Here is a 17686-nt window from a genome sequence, read left to right on the forward strand (position 1 = left end):
TTACTTTCTTCCAGCCCACTCACAAACACGTCCACCATGCCTGGCAGGTTTGACAACGTCTTCTTGAGAAGCAACTATCATGAAGCCAGAGAAGAATGAATTCTATGTATCCACAGTCTCCTTCCTTGGGTTTGTTATATCAAATGGCAGCCTACAAATGGATGCAATAAGACTCATCCCATGCAGAATTGGCCGCAGCCCACCTCCATGAAACAACATCAGCAGTTTCCAGGTTTTGCCAGCTTTTACAAACGGTTCATCCACAATCTCAGTTCAGTGGTGGCATTGGTCACCAACCTCACAAAGAAATCTATTGGTCTCTAGAGGCTGAGGTGGCTTTTGTGGAGTTAAAACAAAGGTTCACATCCGCACTTATTCTAGTTCCACCAGACCTGGACTTTCCTTTTGCGGTGGAGGTCAACGTGTCGGACATGGAAGGAGAAGCCACTCATGCCAATGACCTGCAACTCAAGATGCCTTTCTCCGGCAGAGGCAAACAATGACATTGGAAGTCAGGAATCGATGCATGTTAACCTGGCACTGGAGGAGCGGAGGCACTGGTTGAAGGGGTCCAAAACATCCATTTGCGGAACGGTCCACAGAAACCTAGACTACATCCAGGATGTGAAGAGACTGAAATCCAGTCAGGCACATTGGTCCGCATTCTTCACTAGGTTCAACTTTCTGATTATTTACCACTCCGGATTAAAAAAAATCAAAGAGAGACTTGAGAGATTCCCTCTCTCAAAAGTTCAAAGCACCTAACGGGAAGAGAACCCTTCAAATATAATTCTCAGCTCTAGAGTTATGATGTCCATTTTCTGGAACATAGACTTGATATTCACTGAGCCCAAGAGCAACATAGCGTTGACCCAGGTAATCGTCCTTCCAGATGTATTTTTGTTCCTGACTCTGTTTGTTCAGAGGAGCTCAATTGCGGACTTGCTTCAAATTTGGAAGGGCATCCTGGGGTGGCTTGCATCCTAGAGGTCATCAAGAGACATTACTGGTGGACTGGCATGATCAAAGCTGTCTGGAAATATGCTTTAGCGTTTGATGACCATGTAAAAAATAAAGAATCCTGAGCACAACCTCAAGGTTTGCTTCAGCTTCTCCCCATTCCTACTCACCCTTGGTCCCACATTTCCATGGATTTTGTCACTGGTCTTACAGCATATCGGGGTAATGCAGTAATTGTGGTGTTTGTAGACAGATGCCATGAGGCCTACTGCTTTGTATCTTTTCCCAACTTACCATTCAGAAACCATCAAGCTCATGTTACAGCATGTCTTCATGATTCATGGTTTCCCCCAGAACATTGTCTACGATCATTTTGTCTCTGGGTTTTGGAAGACTTTTTGTGAGCTGATAGGGGCCCCTGCTGGTCTGCCATCTGAGTTCCATCTGCAGACCAGTGTGCAAACGAAGAGGGTTAAACAGTACCTAGTGAGACCAGTCAGATGTCTAGCCACTGGAAACCCCACCATCTGGAGTGACGACAGATCTGGGCAGAGCTTGCACACACCACATTTCAGCATTTGCCTATTGGAATTTCCCCTTTCAAATGCTGATTTGAGTATCATTCTCCACAGTTCCTGGAACAAGAGGAGGAGTTGGTGGTGGTGGGGGGGCGGGGGGGCTTCCATCAGTGGACCAGCTGGTCCAGAGATGTCAGCAGAAAAGGGTTCAGACGAGAGAGATGCTGACCAATTTGCTGCAACAAGAAGACCAGGCCTACTGTTGGAGAAGACAAGGACCAGAACTTCTTCCCAGTCAGTGGGCCAGGCTCTCAAAAGAGATCATCCTATGTGGGTTGAAGCCAGAAAATTGGCTCCTCAATATTTAGGTCCATTCAAAAAACTGTTATTCATCAACTGAGTCATCTATCCTCTCCAAATCCCAAGCACCATGCAGATTCACCCCACGTTCCATGTCCCCTCTCAAGCCCTTAAATGTAAGCCCCTAGGCTGTAGTTCCCAAACCTCCTCTGCCTCCCAGAAGTTTTGAGGGACAATCCACCTACACAGTCTGGAGACTTTTGGATTTTTCCTACTGCTGGAAGCAGTTCTGCTTGTTTGAGGTTAAAGGCAGTACCTCTTGGATTATGACTGAATTCCTTCATGGGACATCTTAAACCCTACTGCCATGGTCCTAAATGAACAGCAGCAGGCATCCAAGGTTTAGCACTGCAGTTCCACAGAGTATAACTAGCTGCTGCTTTCCCTTTAAGACTCAGACTGCCAATTATTGCCTGCCATATTCCTTCATGTAATGTCTATACTTAAAGGCTTCATGCCAAGCACTCAGGTGCCATTTGTAAGAATTTCATTTGTAGTAGTACTACTGATTGTGATTTTGCCTTTGAATTTTGTTTGTGTCATCTTGTTTGAGTCTGAGTTAATTCTGGACCTTACTCTGCACTTGGGCTCACCACCATTGACAGATCTCTCATTTCTCAGAATGTTTGATCTGGAATGAAGAGAAAGGCAGGGATTAATGAACTTTAAATTATGGCAGTCTGGATTTGCAATGACTCTATTGAAAATCTATCATATACCATTAGGACAAATACATTGCTCCGCTTTATTGAAACCCACTTGTTAGGTAAGACGGGAAAGTTTTTTCCCTTAAAACACTGTGCAATGTGAATGAACAACAGTAACCATTTTACCAAGGATGTCTATTTCATTGACTATTCATACAGACGTTTATAGACAAGTGACAAAGAACTGGCTTTTTACTAAAGTAATCCAAATCTGATCTCCTGTTCTTCCACTTTAGTTTCATTCCTTTCCATTACTTTAAAATGTTTCTCTCTCCCTGAAAAAAGTTTTTTTATATTTATAATGGAGAAACAACACAGAATAATTGTACAGTAGGAAAAAGTGATTTTAGACAAGTAAAACAGATACTAAATATAATATTAATTCTATGTAGGGCAGTACTTTCTCAAGATTCATTAGCATCACACTAGCACAATCATTAACCTTTTCAGATGTGTGGACATCACACCAGTAATTATGTGGACAACACATTAAATAATTTTGATCTCCATGTATGCTTAATAGCAAAGGGGCAGAGAGTCAGATATAGTTCTCTACAAAATCGCTTATTTGAAGCTAGTTGCATTTTGATGGAAGTCAATTTCTTATCAACAGTTGAGTTTGACTTTTTCTATATTGTTCCAAGAATATATTTCCATTGAGAATCAGAATCAATAAAATATGGGTAAAAACAAATTTTTGACTAACCTGATAAACAGAAATGCACTCTGTGTGTTATCATGGTCTTCAGCTGCTGTAGCCCATCCACTTCATGTTTCAACATGTGTGTTCAGAGATACTCTTCTGCACACTACCGTTGTAGCACATGGCCAGCTGAGTTACTGTCACCTTCCCATCAACTTGAACCAGTCTGTCTATTCTCCTCTGAAATCCCTTATTTAAAAAAAAGTACTTTCACCCATGGAACTGCCACTCACTGGATGCCATTTTTTTTTTTGTTTTTCAGACAGTTCTCTGTAAACTTTAGAGACTGTTGTGCACGAAAATCCCAGGAGATCTGTGGTTTCTCCGATACTCAAACCACCCTGTCTGACACCAGTATTCATTCCACGGTCAAAATCACATATTTGTTTCCCATTCTGATGCTTGGTCTGAACAATAACTGAACCACTTAACCATGTCTGTACACTTTTATAATTTTGCCACATGATTGTCTGATTAGATATTTGTATCAACCAGCTGGTGTACAGGTATATGTAATAAAGTGTTCTCTGAGCGTATTTACATACACATTAGCACTCCGTCAGCTCTTAGAGTGAATAAGTCTTTTGATAGTAAGTCATTTTATTCACAGACTTCCAGTAAATTCTTTTGGTCAGAATGTATGGCACCAGAAGGAAGAGATAACACCCAAGGAGAAGTAATATCCTTTCTCTTTGCAGAAGACTGTCAAAACTCTAGGATAGTAAAAAAGAAGTGTTAATATATTTATGCATAGTAATTGGACATCATCAGCTTCTGCTGTGTACCACTGTGGTATGGTGGTTAGTGCAAAATTCTTACAGCTCAATGCGTCTAAGTTCAATTCTGGCATCCTCTGTAAGAAAATTCATATGTCTTTCCGGTGAGGGATGTGGGTTTCCTCAGGGTGCTCTGCTTTCCTCTCACAGTACAAAGACATACTGTTAGTTCTTTATTGTAAATTGTCCTGTGATAAGACTAGGATTAAATTGGCATGTTCTGCAAGTCATTAACTTCATGAGCAATCCAATTGAGTTATGCACCTAAAACTGTTCAAGTGCAGTGGTTGTGTTTCATGTAAAATTAGCAGTTTAGTTAGGTAATGGAGGAATTAGTGTGGCCTTATTTATGACATTGGATGAGAGAGGGGGAGAGAGAGTGGTTGACATCTGGAGCCTACCTGATTGTATCTGACTCATTACCAGAGAGGTAATGAGTCAGATACAATTACTACACTTAAGAGTTACTGAGATACTATATTTAGACAGAAACTTGACTAAACAAGACATAAAACGACATGGACCTAACAAAATCAAATGGGAATATAGATGGACAAAGTGGTCAGTGGAAATGCAATGGGCCAAAGGGTTTGTTTCTGTGCTGTGAGTTCTATGACTCCATGACTGTATTATATCTTCAGCGCTGGCAATCTCCAAGTGGGAGTGAGCAAATATGGTCCAAGAAATTGACACAGCTATTGGGCAGCTGCAAGTTTAAACAAGCATGACAATTGCTGTGCTATGCTCTTCAGTCATTTAAACAATTTGGATGTTCATTTCCTTTCTTCTCTACAAATTATAATTATTGTCAGAAGCAGTTTGAATGAAATTTACAAAAATAATTTTGAACTAGCCTTAAACTGAATAAATTAAAAGATATTTTTCTTACAGAACAGAAATTGTTAGTAGTAATTTCTAAGTGCATTTTAATCAAGATGTCAGCAAGACTGAAAATTATAGTGATTGAACTGGGATGGTTTCCAGGGAATTTTGAAAACCAAAACAATTTGCTTTTGAGAACAAAAATGGAAAGGCGATTTGTCACTTTACTTGGGCACGTTGCAACTATTTTTTTCAGAATTTGTTTGTGTTTTACGTTTTCAATGAAGCTATTTTATAACTGAAAAACTGGCTTTGCTACAAGCTGGAATTATCTTTGTCATCAATTGTGTCATGAGAAAAGGAAAATAAAGCAAAAGAATCAGAAAAGTGAGCATTCTAAAATCTGACGAGGTTTTATTTCCTACACCAAAGTCATATTTCTCTCTAGCGTAAGTCATGCTTACGAGTCAGTCCCTGATTGCACTGTGATGGATCATTTTAAGCAATCCAGAAATTTTTATAACAGGTGAAGGTCTCATCTGGAAGAATACCCTCATTTTGTGCATTGTTCATTACCCTGCTACCTTGGAAAGGAAGATGTATTCAACAATTCTTCCTCTGCCCTTGAAGGCTGCTTCTAGTTGTTCTGCACCCATATTGATCCCCCAAAGTTCAAAGTAAATTTATTATCAAAGTACATATGTCTCTATATACAATGCTGAGATTCATTTTCTCAATGAATCCATAATAGAAAAACAACCATAATAGCATTAATGAAATACTGCAACAACTTGGTCAGTCTGCAAAAAGACAACAAAATGAGCAAACTTGAAAAGAAATATATAATAATAAAAACATATAAATAAGCAAACAAGCAAGCAATAAATATTAAGAACATGAGATGATGAGTCCTTGAAACTGAGTCCATAGGTTGTGAAAACATTGCAAGTAAAGTTGAGTGAAGTTATCCCCTTTGGTTTAACAGCCACTGGATGAGGAGTAATAACTATTCCTATATCTGACAGTGTGAGTCCTGAGGCTCCTCTACCTTCTTCCCTATAGTAGCAGTGAGAAGAAAGCATGTTCTGCATGATCGGGGTCCCTGATGATGGATGCTGCTTTAATACAACAATACTTCATGTATACATACTCAATGATGGGAGGATTTTACCCATGATGGACTGGGCTGTATCCACTACTTTTTGTGGGATTTTCTGTTCAAGGGCATTGGTGTTTCCATACCAAGCTATGCTGCAACTTGTCAATATACTCTCTGCCACAAATCTATAGAAGTTTGTCAAAGTTTTAGATATCATGCTGAATCTTCACAAACTTCTAAGCGAGTAGAGGCACTGCTGTGCTTTCTTCATAATTGGACTTGTGTTCTGGACCCAGGACAGGTCCTCTGAAATGTTAATACTGAGGCAATTAAAGTTGCTAACCTTCTTCACCTCTAATTCTCTGACAAAGACTGGCTCATGGACCTCTGGTTTCCTTCTCCTGAAATCAATAGTCAGCTCCTTGGTCTTGCTGACATCGAGTAAGAGGCTGTTGCTTTGGCAAACAGCCAGGTTTTCAATCTCCCTCCGATATGTTGATTTGTCACCACCTTTGCTTCAACCAATGACAGTGGTGACATCAGCAAACTTGGATATGGCATTGGAGCTGTGCTTAGCCGCACAGTCATAAATGTAAAGTGAGTAGAGCAAGGGGCTAAGCACATGTCCCTGTGGTGCAGTTGTGCTGATGGAAATTGTAGGGGATGTGTTGTTGCCAATCTGAACAGATTGAGGTCCTCAAATGAAGAAATCGAAGATCCATTTGTCCAAGGCCAAGGTTTTGAAGCTTATTGATTAGTTTTTGAGGTGAAGGTGGTATTGAATGCCAAGATGCAGTTGATAAAGAATTTACAGATGTATGCATCTTTGCTATCCAGATGTTCCAGGGTCGAGTGAAGGGCCAATGAACTGTCATCTGGTGTGGACCTATTGCACTGCCAAGCAAATTGGAGTGGATCCAAATTGCTTCTTAAGAAGGAATTGATATGTTTCACCACCAATATCTCAAAACACTTCATGTCAGTGGATGTAAATGGTACTGGACAATAATCATTGAGGCAGGTTACCTTATTCTTCTTAGGCACCGGTATAAGTGAAGCAGGTGGACACCTAAGGCTACTGAAGTGAGAGCTTAAATATCTCATTGAATACTCCAGCCAGTTGATCAGCACAAATTGTTGTTACTTGGCCAGGTACCCTGCTTGGGCCGGATGCTTCTTGAAGGTTCATTTTCCTGAAGGCCGCTCGCAAGTCAGCCTCAGACACTTGGATCGCAGGTTGCCGTGGGAGCTCTCCAAGTCATATCCACCATATTCCCTTATGGGTGATAATATATGTTGTGCTCAAAGTCAAAATCAGAGTAAATGTATTAGCAAATACAAACGGTACATATGTTACCATATACTAACTTGAGATACAGTTTCTGCAGGCACTTAGAGGGAAATAAATAGTATAAACAAACACTGACAAGAAACCAATGTGCAAAAGAAGACAAACTGTGCAAATACAAATTAAATAATCCTGAGAACATGAGTTGTAGGGTCACTTAAAGAGATTCTGTAAGTTGTGGTGAGTGAAGTTATCCATACTGATTCAGAAGTCTGATGTTTGTTGGGTCCCTGATCCTGGTGATGTGGGACTTTGCTGCCCAGATCTGTCGAAGTCATTGAATAAGTTTGAATTTCTAGGCGCTCCAATGTCACTCTGCCAGGAACACTTGGTATCAAGTTTATGCTAATTCTTGTTTGGCTGGCTACAGTTTTCAAAGGATGATGCCATTCCAACAGAGATGTACAAGCTGGAGTTTGTTAAAGATGGTCAGATGAATGAGCAGCCGTCATTTAATATAGGATATGTGCACAAGCATAGTCTGATGGAGTAGCAAAGAATGGCCATCGAAGTCTTGATTTATGGGTGGGAAGCCTCTGGGTGTAATTGGGTTTCCTTTAAATTTAGTGGGATGCAAGTGTTCAACTGAAACAGTTGTATACTACAAAGAACTACTTGCTGGGGGAACTTAATGAGTTGAGCAGAATCTGTGGGAGGAAAGGAACAGTCAATATTTTGGGTCCAAACCCTGCATCAAGACTCAGAATGTGAAAAATTCCTTCCCTCTCACAGATGCCTCTTGACCCACTAATTTCATCCAATAGTTTATTTGTTGCTCCAGACTCAAGCATCTGCATGTTTTATGTTGACAGTTATGTGCTAATTTAATGAGCCATTTATTATGAAACAATTGTGCATTATTAAGACCACAGTTTTGCCTAATAAGAAGTTGGCTTTGCTATATTAGAACACTCTTTGACTAATATATAATGATGATTTGAACAGGAGTACAGACACAATTTCCAAGTTTGTAGATGGCATAAAATATTGCCATCATGAATTGTGAAGGGTGCAGTCATAGACTTTGTTAAGATACCAAAAGAAGTAGCAAATATTCATATCAGAACCTGCGCTTTACAATTAAAGGCAAAGAGTACAGGAACAAAGAAATAATGTTGGACATTTATAAAAATCTGTTCAGCCAAGAAGAGTCTTGTATCTATTTTGGGGTACCATCCTTTTAAATAACGATGAGACAATTTTGAAAAAAGTGCAGGAGAGATTTACCTAAATGATTCCAGACATAAGAGACTTGATCCGATTAAATAGATCAAAGGAGCCAGATCTCTGTTTTCAGATAGAAGAGGATGCAAGGAAATATTTGAAATCTTGAAGGCTTTTATTAATGGTTAATGAGAAACTGTTGTCATTGGTGAAGAGGGTCATTGAAGTCATCAAATGAAGGTGACTGGCAAAAGGAAAAGCACTAGCAACCTGTGAAACAAAAATATTTTTATCCACAGCAGGTACTCAGGGTCTGGAATACATTGTCAGGGGTTATACTTGTGAAAGATTGAATAGTTGAGTTCAAAAGGTTGCTGGATAAGTATTTGAAAGAAAGAATCAGCAGGTTCACGGGGAGAAGACAAAAGAACAGGATTAGCTATATTACGTAGAGCCAGTACTGACTTGATAAATTAAGTGGCCTTCTCTGCTTGAACTATTCTGTAAATAAGTGCTTTTCATAATTCTTTCCATATATGCCCCATTTCTGTTGAGTGTGATGACAAAAGTTTGGGAAAGGAAACAGGTAGTGAATATTGAGATATTACAAGAACCTGGGCAATAACAGTGCAGTCAGTGGTCAATGAAAACCAATACTGTCCTAACAATACTACTAGGAGTAATCCTAGCAAATTATGACAATTAACCCCAGCCCAGATTTTCAGCAGCAATCTCTAACTCCGGAATTGTCTCTGTTAAATGACCACACCCAAAGGGCTGCAATGAAAAACTGCAGGTTTGACCAAAGCTGAGAAGCACACCCACCGTATGAAGCTTTGAACAAAATAATACTCAGTTAATAGACTACAACCAAGGTGCAGGCAGAAAGGGCTGAAGTGCCCCTGGGGATAAACCAGAGAATGGTTTTGAGTATTCAGCTACCATTAGCTGACAGTAACCCCCACAATTTGAGGACTTGTACACAAACCGAGAAAAATTGTTTTTTTTCAGACAGCGACCTCAACACATAGTCACAATTGCTAATTGCCTGAATTATGTATTTCAGCTAATGTAAATCTTTCCCTATTCTTTAAGACACCAAATTCTTCTGCGTGATTGCACATTTTTATGTAGAGTTCAACTTAAATTAAGTGAAGCAGCATCCAGTATAATAAGGAATTGCTTGTTATCTGACGAGATCCAAGCCAAATGAAATTCTGTAGGAAAAGTATACAGTGCAGATTAAAATAACACAAGATGATGCTAGGTTATTAAAAGATGTATCAGCAGCTGACTTAAATAAGATTGCAGAAGGAATATGAAGTAAGAGATGTGTACACAAGAAGCTTCAAGGACGAATGTGTGATAGTATTCTGACGTTAGCTTTAATTGGCATGAACAGGAATGCTTTCCATCAACTTGAAGCAACAACCGTGTCTAAATAACACTGAGAAAATTGAGTTAGAATGTGTACACACATTACTTACTAGCTAGGATGATTGCATTCAGCTCAAACATAGACCTCACTAACTTAAATCGTTTCCCTATTTCTTCAGATGTGGATGAGGCTAAGGACATCTGGAATTAAATCTAAATGTGGGATTGTCAGGCCTGAGTTAGAATTCCGTGGCAGTAATGGAAAAAGACTATTGCAGATAACACATCAAGCATCAGTCTGTTTCCTGATCCAATGCTAATTTTTCTCCAATCAATGAAGATCAAAATATATATCAAAGTTGCATTTCCTACTTAGGCAAACTGTAAATACACTTACTTGTGATGCAGTCATCTTTTATTGGAAGGGCTGGTACAAATGATCTTTGAGGAAAGAGTCTCTTTTCATTCTTCACTTTTTGCTAAAATTTAATTGTGATAGATCACATTTATTTTAAAATATACCTTCTACACAGCTGTTTAATGCAGAAAGTGCTTCATCAGCAAATATGCTTCCATTTTATATTCCAATTTCAATTTACTGGCTAAAGCTTTAAACCTTGCTAATTTTAGCAAGCTTCACATTTTGGATTCAATACTAAGGTTTTGAATAACGTCACTTAGCGTAATACAATTTCTTCAAATTCAAATTTGTGACAATGCCATGATAATAATTTTGATTTATTGCTAATTTTAAAGCATTATTTAGTGATGATTGGATTCTGTCACATTGTATGTACTCAAGGTTTATAGTGAGATTACCTTAGATTGCAATGCAGACTGAATTTGATTGGCTTTTACCTGGGTTAATTTGACTTGGACTTAAATTATCAACTATGAAGCTTTAGTTGGAGTTGATGGAACTGAAGATTTTTCTCAATGCTTTTTGTGAGAGTGTCATTGTTAAGGTTTTTATTTTTAATTTAGATCATATTAAGAACTGTGATAAAGCACAGATGAATCAATGGGCATTTTCTCATTTCATCACTGAAAAGTTTTCCTTATTTCCTTTCTTGTTGATACTCTGCTTTATAATGTAGTCTCACTTTGCTATGTTTGTACACAGAAGTGGCTGCTGATGATGTTTAGTGTTCTAAATTCATTCCCTTCATCAACAATGCATAAATGAATTGCAACCTGGAAGAATGCATAAAAATTAATAAATTAATTTCACATTATTTAAAAAGCTAAATGAGGCAAAATAAAAGATGTATGAGTACAGACTTGTAAGTAGTGACCAATTTACTCAGAGATCATGAAGACCATAACAAAATCAAACAAAGCTCTGGATCTTATTTTGGGAGCAATAGAATGGAAAAGTAAAGATGAGGTGAGGCCTCCGTTGTGTCCTATCTGCCTAGATATACAAGATATGCAGGCCAGGGCAGTATGATATGAGGAGCAAGCGGGTGCCCATGTAGTAAGCTCTCCCTCCCTATTCATCTGATGAACCCAAAGGAAAGACAGAGAACTGTGGAGTTTGGTACTAGTCAGTGTTGAACTCAACTTAGGACTGCCTTAGGGACTCCAGCTCCTGATTTTCCCCTCAGGGTTTACTCCCAAAGCCTTTCTCATGAGTGGGTATGGCCGCAGAGCAGAGGAGGTCTGAGATCAGAGATTTCCTTCTCCTAAATAAGCTGCCAACCACAGCTGGTGAGTCCCATCTGCCTGAAGCGACTGGTTTTAAGGTGCAAGTAACCCACCTTTTCCCTTTCTCCTGTCAGTAGAAATGATTCCGCAGGTCTTAGTAGCTAAACCACGTGTGAAGGCCAAGAGCTAGACGAGGTTGTCAGAGACTCCGAGTTACACACCATTGGCAGCATTTAATAGGTAGTGGGAGTTTGTCTCCATTACTACTCCTGGCAATAACCACCTAAAGGAACCAAGAAAAAGGTAGTACATTTGTATTGAATGCTAAGTGGATGCCATTACAGTTTGTGAGGCATTAATGTTGTACAAAGCATTGTGAATCATCAGTAAGCTAATAAGGTTAAGCATTGCACTTTTCTCTCTTTAGCTGGTGGTTGGTTTAAATTGTTTTTTGATTTCTGCATTCACAAAGTAAAATCTGATGTCTTGTTGCTACAGCATGGATTTTGCAAATATCTGTGGCAGTTCTTGTACGTCTTCATTACCCATCAGATAACAACTGTCAAATTACACCCATTTTACACAATCTAACTGATGCACATGAGCATTGTATGAGTTATGCAGCTATCATTGCAATAAAAAACTGTTTAGAAGAGTTACATAGATACATAGAAAACCTACAGCCCAATACAGGTCCTTCGGCCCACAAAGTTGTGCCGAACATGTCCCTACCTTAGAAATTACTAGGTTTACCTATAGCCTTCTGTTTTACTCAGCTCCATGTACCTATCTAAAAGTCTCTTAAAAGACCCCATCATATCCACCTCTATCACCGTTGCCGGCAGCCCATTCCATGCACTCACCTCTCTCTGAGTAAAAAACATACCCCTGACATCTCCTCTGTATCTACTCCCCAGCACCTTAAACTTGTGTCCTCTTCTGGCAACCATTTCAGCCCTGGGAAAAAGCCTCTGACTATCCACACAATCAATGCCTTTCATCACCTTATACACCTCTATCAGGTCACCTCTCATCCTCCGTCACTCGAAGCAGAAAATGCTAAATTCACTCAACCTATTCTCATAAGGCATGCTCCCAATCCAGGCAACATCCTTGTAAATCTCTTCTGCACCCTTTCCTATGGCTTCCACATCCTTCCTGTAGTGAGGCGACCAGAACTGAGCACAGTATTCCAAGTGGGGTCTGACCAGGGTCCTATATAGCTGCAACGTTACCTCTTGGCTCCTAAATTCAATTCCATGATTGATGTCGGCCAATACACCGTACGCCTTCTTAACCACAGAGTCAACCTGCGCAGCTGCTTTGAGCGTCCTTTGGACCCCAAGATCCCTTTGATCCTCCATACTGCCAAGAGTCTTACCATTAGTACTATATTCTGCCATCATATCTGACCTATCACTTCACGCTCATCTGCCACTTCTCAGCTCAGTTTTGCATCCTGTCAGTGTCCCACTGTAACCTCTGACAGCCCTCCACACTATCCACAACACCCCCAACCTTTGTGTCATCAGCAAACTTACTAACCTCCACTTCCTCATCCAGGTCATTTATAAAAATCACGAAGAGTAAGGGTCCCAGAACAGATCCCTGAGGCACACCACTGGTCACTAAACTCCATGCAGAATATGACCCGTCTACAACTACTCTTTCTGTGGGCAAGCCAGTTCTGGATCTACAAAGCAATGCCCCCTTGGATCCCATGCTTCTTTACTTTCTCAATAAGCCTTGCATGGGGTACCTTATCAATCGCCTTGCTGAAATCCATATGCACTACATCTACTGCTCTTCCTTCATCAATGTATTTAGTCACATCCACAAAAAATTCAATCAGACTTGTAAGGCACAACCTGCCTTTGACAAAGCCATGCTGACTATTCCTAATCATATTATCCCTCTCCAAATGCTCATAAATCCTGCCTCTCAGGATCTTCTCCATCAACTTACCAACTACTGAGGTAAGACTCACTGGTCTATAATTTCCTGGGCTATCTCTACTCCCTTTCTTGAGTAAAAGAACAAGATCCGCAACCCTCCAATCCTCCAGAACCTCTCCTGTCCCCATTGATGATGCAAAGATCATCGCCAGAGGCTCAGCAATCTCCTTCCTTGCCTCCCACAGTAGCCTGGGATACATCTCATCTGGTCCCGGTGACTTATCCAACTTGATTCCTTCCAAAAGCTCCAGTACATCCTCTTCCTTAATATCTATGTACTCAAGCTTTTCAGTCAGTTACAAGTCATCACTACAATCACCAAGATCCTTTTCCATAGTGAATTCTGAAGTAAAGTATTTGTTAAGCACCTGTGCTATTTCCTCTGGTTCCATACACACTTTCCCACTGTCACATTTGATAGGTCCTATTCTTTCACATCATATTCTCTTGCTCTTCACATACTTGTAGAATGCTTCGGGGTTTTCCTTAACCCTGCCCGCCAAGGCCTTCTCATGGCCCCTTCTGGCTCTCCTAGTTTCCTTCTTAAGCTCCTTCCTATTAGCCTTATAATCTTCTAGATCTCTAACAGTACCTAGCTCTATGAACCCTTTGTAAGATTTTCTTTTCTTCTTGACTAGATTTATTACAGCCTTTGTACACCACAGTTCCTGTACCCTGCCATAACTTACCTGTCTCATTGGAACGTACCTATACAGAACTCCACACAAATATCCCCTGAATATTTGTCACATTTCTTCTGTACTTTTCCCTGAGAACATCTGTTTCCAATTTAAACCTCTAATTTCCTGCCTGATCGCCTCCTAATTCCCCTTACTCAATTAAACGCTTTCTAACTTGTCTGTTTCTATCTCTCTCCAATGATCTTGTAAAGGAGACAGAATTATGATCACTATCTCCAAAATGCTCTCCCAACTGAGAGATCTGACACCTGGCCAGGTTCATTTCAAGTACCAAATCAAGTGCAGCCTCTCCTCTTTTAGGCTTATCTACATACTGTATCAAGAAACCTTCCTGAACACACCAAAGAAACTCCACCCCATCTAAACCCCTTGCTTTAAGGAGATGCCAATCGATAAATGGGAAATTAAAATCTCCCATCATGCCAACTCTGTTAGTTTTACACCTTTCCAGGATCTGTTTCCCTATCGGCTCCTCAATATCCCTGTTACTATTGGGCAGCCTATAAAAAAGCTCCCAGTAAAGTTATTGACCCTTTCGTGTTCCTAACCTCCACCCACAGAGACTCCGTAGACAAACCCTCCATGACGTTCACCTTTTCTGTGGTCATGACACTATCTCTGATCAACAGTGCCATGCCCCCACCTCTTTTGCCTCTCTCCCTGTCCTTTCTGAAACATCTAAAACCCGGTACTTGAAGTAGCCGTTCCTGTCCCTAAGCCATCCATCTCTCTGTAATGGCCACCACATCATATCTCCAAGTACTGATCCACGCTCTAAGCTCATCCGCTTTGTTCACAACACTCCTTGCATTAAAATAGACACATCTCAAACCTTCGGTCTGAGTGCGTCCCTTCTCTATCACCTGCCTGTTCTCCCTCTCGCATTGTCTACAAGCTTTATAACACAGACTACAACCACAGAAGTGCTGAAGATTTTCTAGTGAATCAATGTACTGTGATGAATTAACAAGTGATGTATCCACCAATGAAAATAAATAGCAGCAATAAATGCCCAGCAGCTGTGTTATTAGGTACACCTGCTTGTTAATTCCTAATATCTAATCAGCCAATCATGTGGCAGCAACTCACTTCTAAAGGCTTGGGTTCATTTGTTGTTCAGACCAAATATCAGAATGGGGAAGAAATGTGATTGTAGTTTTATAACTCCAAATCATAAAATTAAAGAAAGAAAAACATTGATCCAGGAATAACGTGTCTTAGTTTTGTTTTACTTTTAGTGAGGCAAGCACACGTGACACAGTGGTATGATAACGTAAGCCATTCATATACTTTTACATATAACTTGTAATAAATAAATATCCACAGCCTAGTAAATTCTAAATTGTCCCATTCAGGCCTAAAGATTTAATCATTGTGGAGGATTTCTTCCTCCTGTTGTTTAATGTCTTTCTTGATAAGGGCGTTACTCTGCTTGGCAGGAGAGACTAGTGACTGCGAAACAATCTTAGGTTGTGAAGCCTCCTCCACGGTGGTTGTGGGAGTTGACTCTGGGAATGCAGGAAGTAATCTTGACAGCTCTGGATTGTCTGGATGTGGTGGCATCACGAAACATGCGTGGTAAGCTGCTCAATCTGCTGATTTATCCCAGGCCACTAGGCAATGCTTGGAGCCACCACTTTCATTTTGTCCACACCTAGGTGACTGGCATAGCTCGTCCTACAGCTGAATCTGAGAGCCACATGATCCTCTTCAATCCAGCGAGATGGTGAACTTCACAGAAGACAAGATCCGTGTGATAATGGGCAAAAAGTCCAACATCTGTAGCATGTCCATGATTGAATGTGCTGACCATGTAATTTCACTCTCACTGACCCTCTCAGGCTGGTGCAACCAGGTTCTCTGACACATGCAAGGATGAACAAGAAAGGTTATGAGCTCAAGGAACAAAATTTGGCCTTCATTAAACACTGTAAGGACGGTAGTGGCTTTGTTATCGACCTGATTTACTCACTTGCACAAGTTGATTTCTGCTTTGAAATGACAGCTGCTCTGTGTGTAACTGAAAGTGCTCTAGTTATGGTAGACTGTGTCTCAGGGGTTTGTATACAGAATAAAATCATGCTCCATTAGGCCATTGTTGGGCAAGTCAAACCAGTTCTAATGGTGAACAAAGTGGACTGGGCTTTGCTGGAACTGCAGCTTGTCCCTGAGGAGCTGTACTGGACTTTCCTGCACAATATGGAGAATGTCAATGTCGTCCTCTCCACCTATGGAGAAGTTGCGGGTGGTTCCATGAGCAACATCACAGTAGATCCAAATTTTGGGACAGTTGATTTTGGTTCTGGACTTCATGGATGGGCCTTCACCCTGAAGTAGTTTATGGAAATGTATGTTGCCAAAGTTGCTGGCAAAGGTGAAGCTTCCCTCTCTCCAGATAAGCATGCCAAGGAAATGGAAGATATGATGAGAAAACTATGGTGTGACAGGTATTTTGATCCTCCTGCTGGCAAGTCAGCCACAAATGCTGATGGCAAGAAGCTTTCTGTCAAGTTGCCTTGGATTCCTTCTTCATCGCCACTATTGTGTTTTGTAGCACCAAAACATAAAACTAATCAAAAGAGAAACATGGAGCCACAGATAATGTGTTTTGGTTTCATTTTACTTTTATCGCAGCTCATTTGTATGCCATTCACATTTTAAAATATAACCCATTTTGAATTATACAAACAAAGAATATTTAACATATACATATTTACAATATTACTCAAATATTACTGAAGTATTAATACACAATGTTGATCTATTTACTTTGACCATGGAATAATTGTTGGTGCCAGATAGGGTGGTTTGAGTATCTCAGAAACTGCTGATCCCTTGGGATTTTCACGCACAACTGTTTCTAGAGTTTAGAGAATGGTGTGAAAACAAAAAAAAAGGTAAAAGTATGTGGCAGTTCTGTAGGCAAAAATGCCTTGTTAATGAGAGGTAGAGGAGAATGGGCAGATTGGTCCAAGCTGACAGGAAGGCAACAGTAACTCAAATAAACACATGTTACAACAGTGGTATGCAGAAGAGCATCTCTGAATGTTGGAACTTGAAGTGGATGGATGGCAGCAGCACACTAGGTTCCACTCTTGTACCCAATAAAGTGGCCACTGAGTGTATATTTTCCTTGAGTATCATAATTGAGGATGTATCTATCTTAAAGGTAGTTAAAAAAGATGAATTGTTTCTGTTTTAATTTTAATCAGAGAGCTTGTATGAAAGATAATCAATCCTGATGGCACGGCCCCTTGGCCAGAAATGTCATCTTGATACTTGAACTTTGCAAGCCTGGAAGCGGAGAAGCGTCAGTGGCAAGGGCTAAGTAGCAGCAGAGCCTTTGGCACGTAACTAAGAAATCTCCACAGCCCTGAAACTGCAATACTAGTAGTAAAGATAACTAGATTACTGAATGTTCTTAAGTGCCTCTGATATTCAAGGACAATTAAAAATGGTTACATCAAAGTACATAAAATTGTTAAAACCAAAATGGCAAAACAGTGTAAAATATTTATTATAAATAATTTAAAAATATTAAATTAAACA

The 17686-nt window shown here is 40.1% G+C and overlaps 1 pseudogene; it reads left to right on the top strand.

The window, feature by feature from the left end:
* The first annotated feature begins 15860 nt into the window (after positions 1–15860).
* On the top strand, positions 15861–16798 carry LOC132405268 (elongation factor 2b-like; annotated as a pseudogene).
* Positions 16799–17686: the final 888 nt, after the last annotated feature.

The sequence above is a fragment of the Hypanus sabinus genome, chromosome 15 (assembly GCF_030144855.1).
Source record: "Hypanus sabinus isolate sHypSab1 chromosome 15, sHypSab1.hap1, whole genome shotgun sequence".
In the NCBI taxonomy this organism is placed as follows: Eukaryota; Metazoa; Chordata; class Chondrichthyes; order Myliobatiformes; family Dasyatidae; genus Hypanus; species Hypanus sabinus.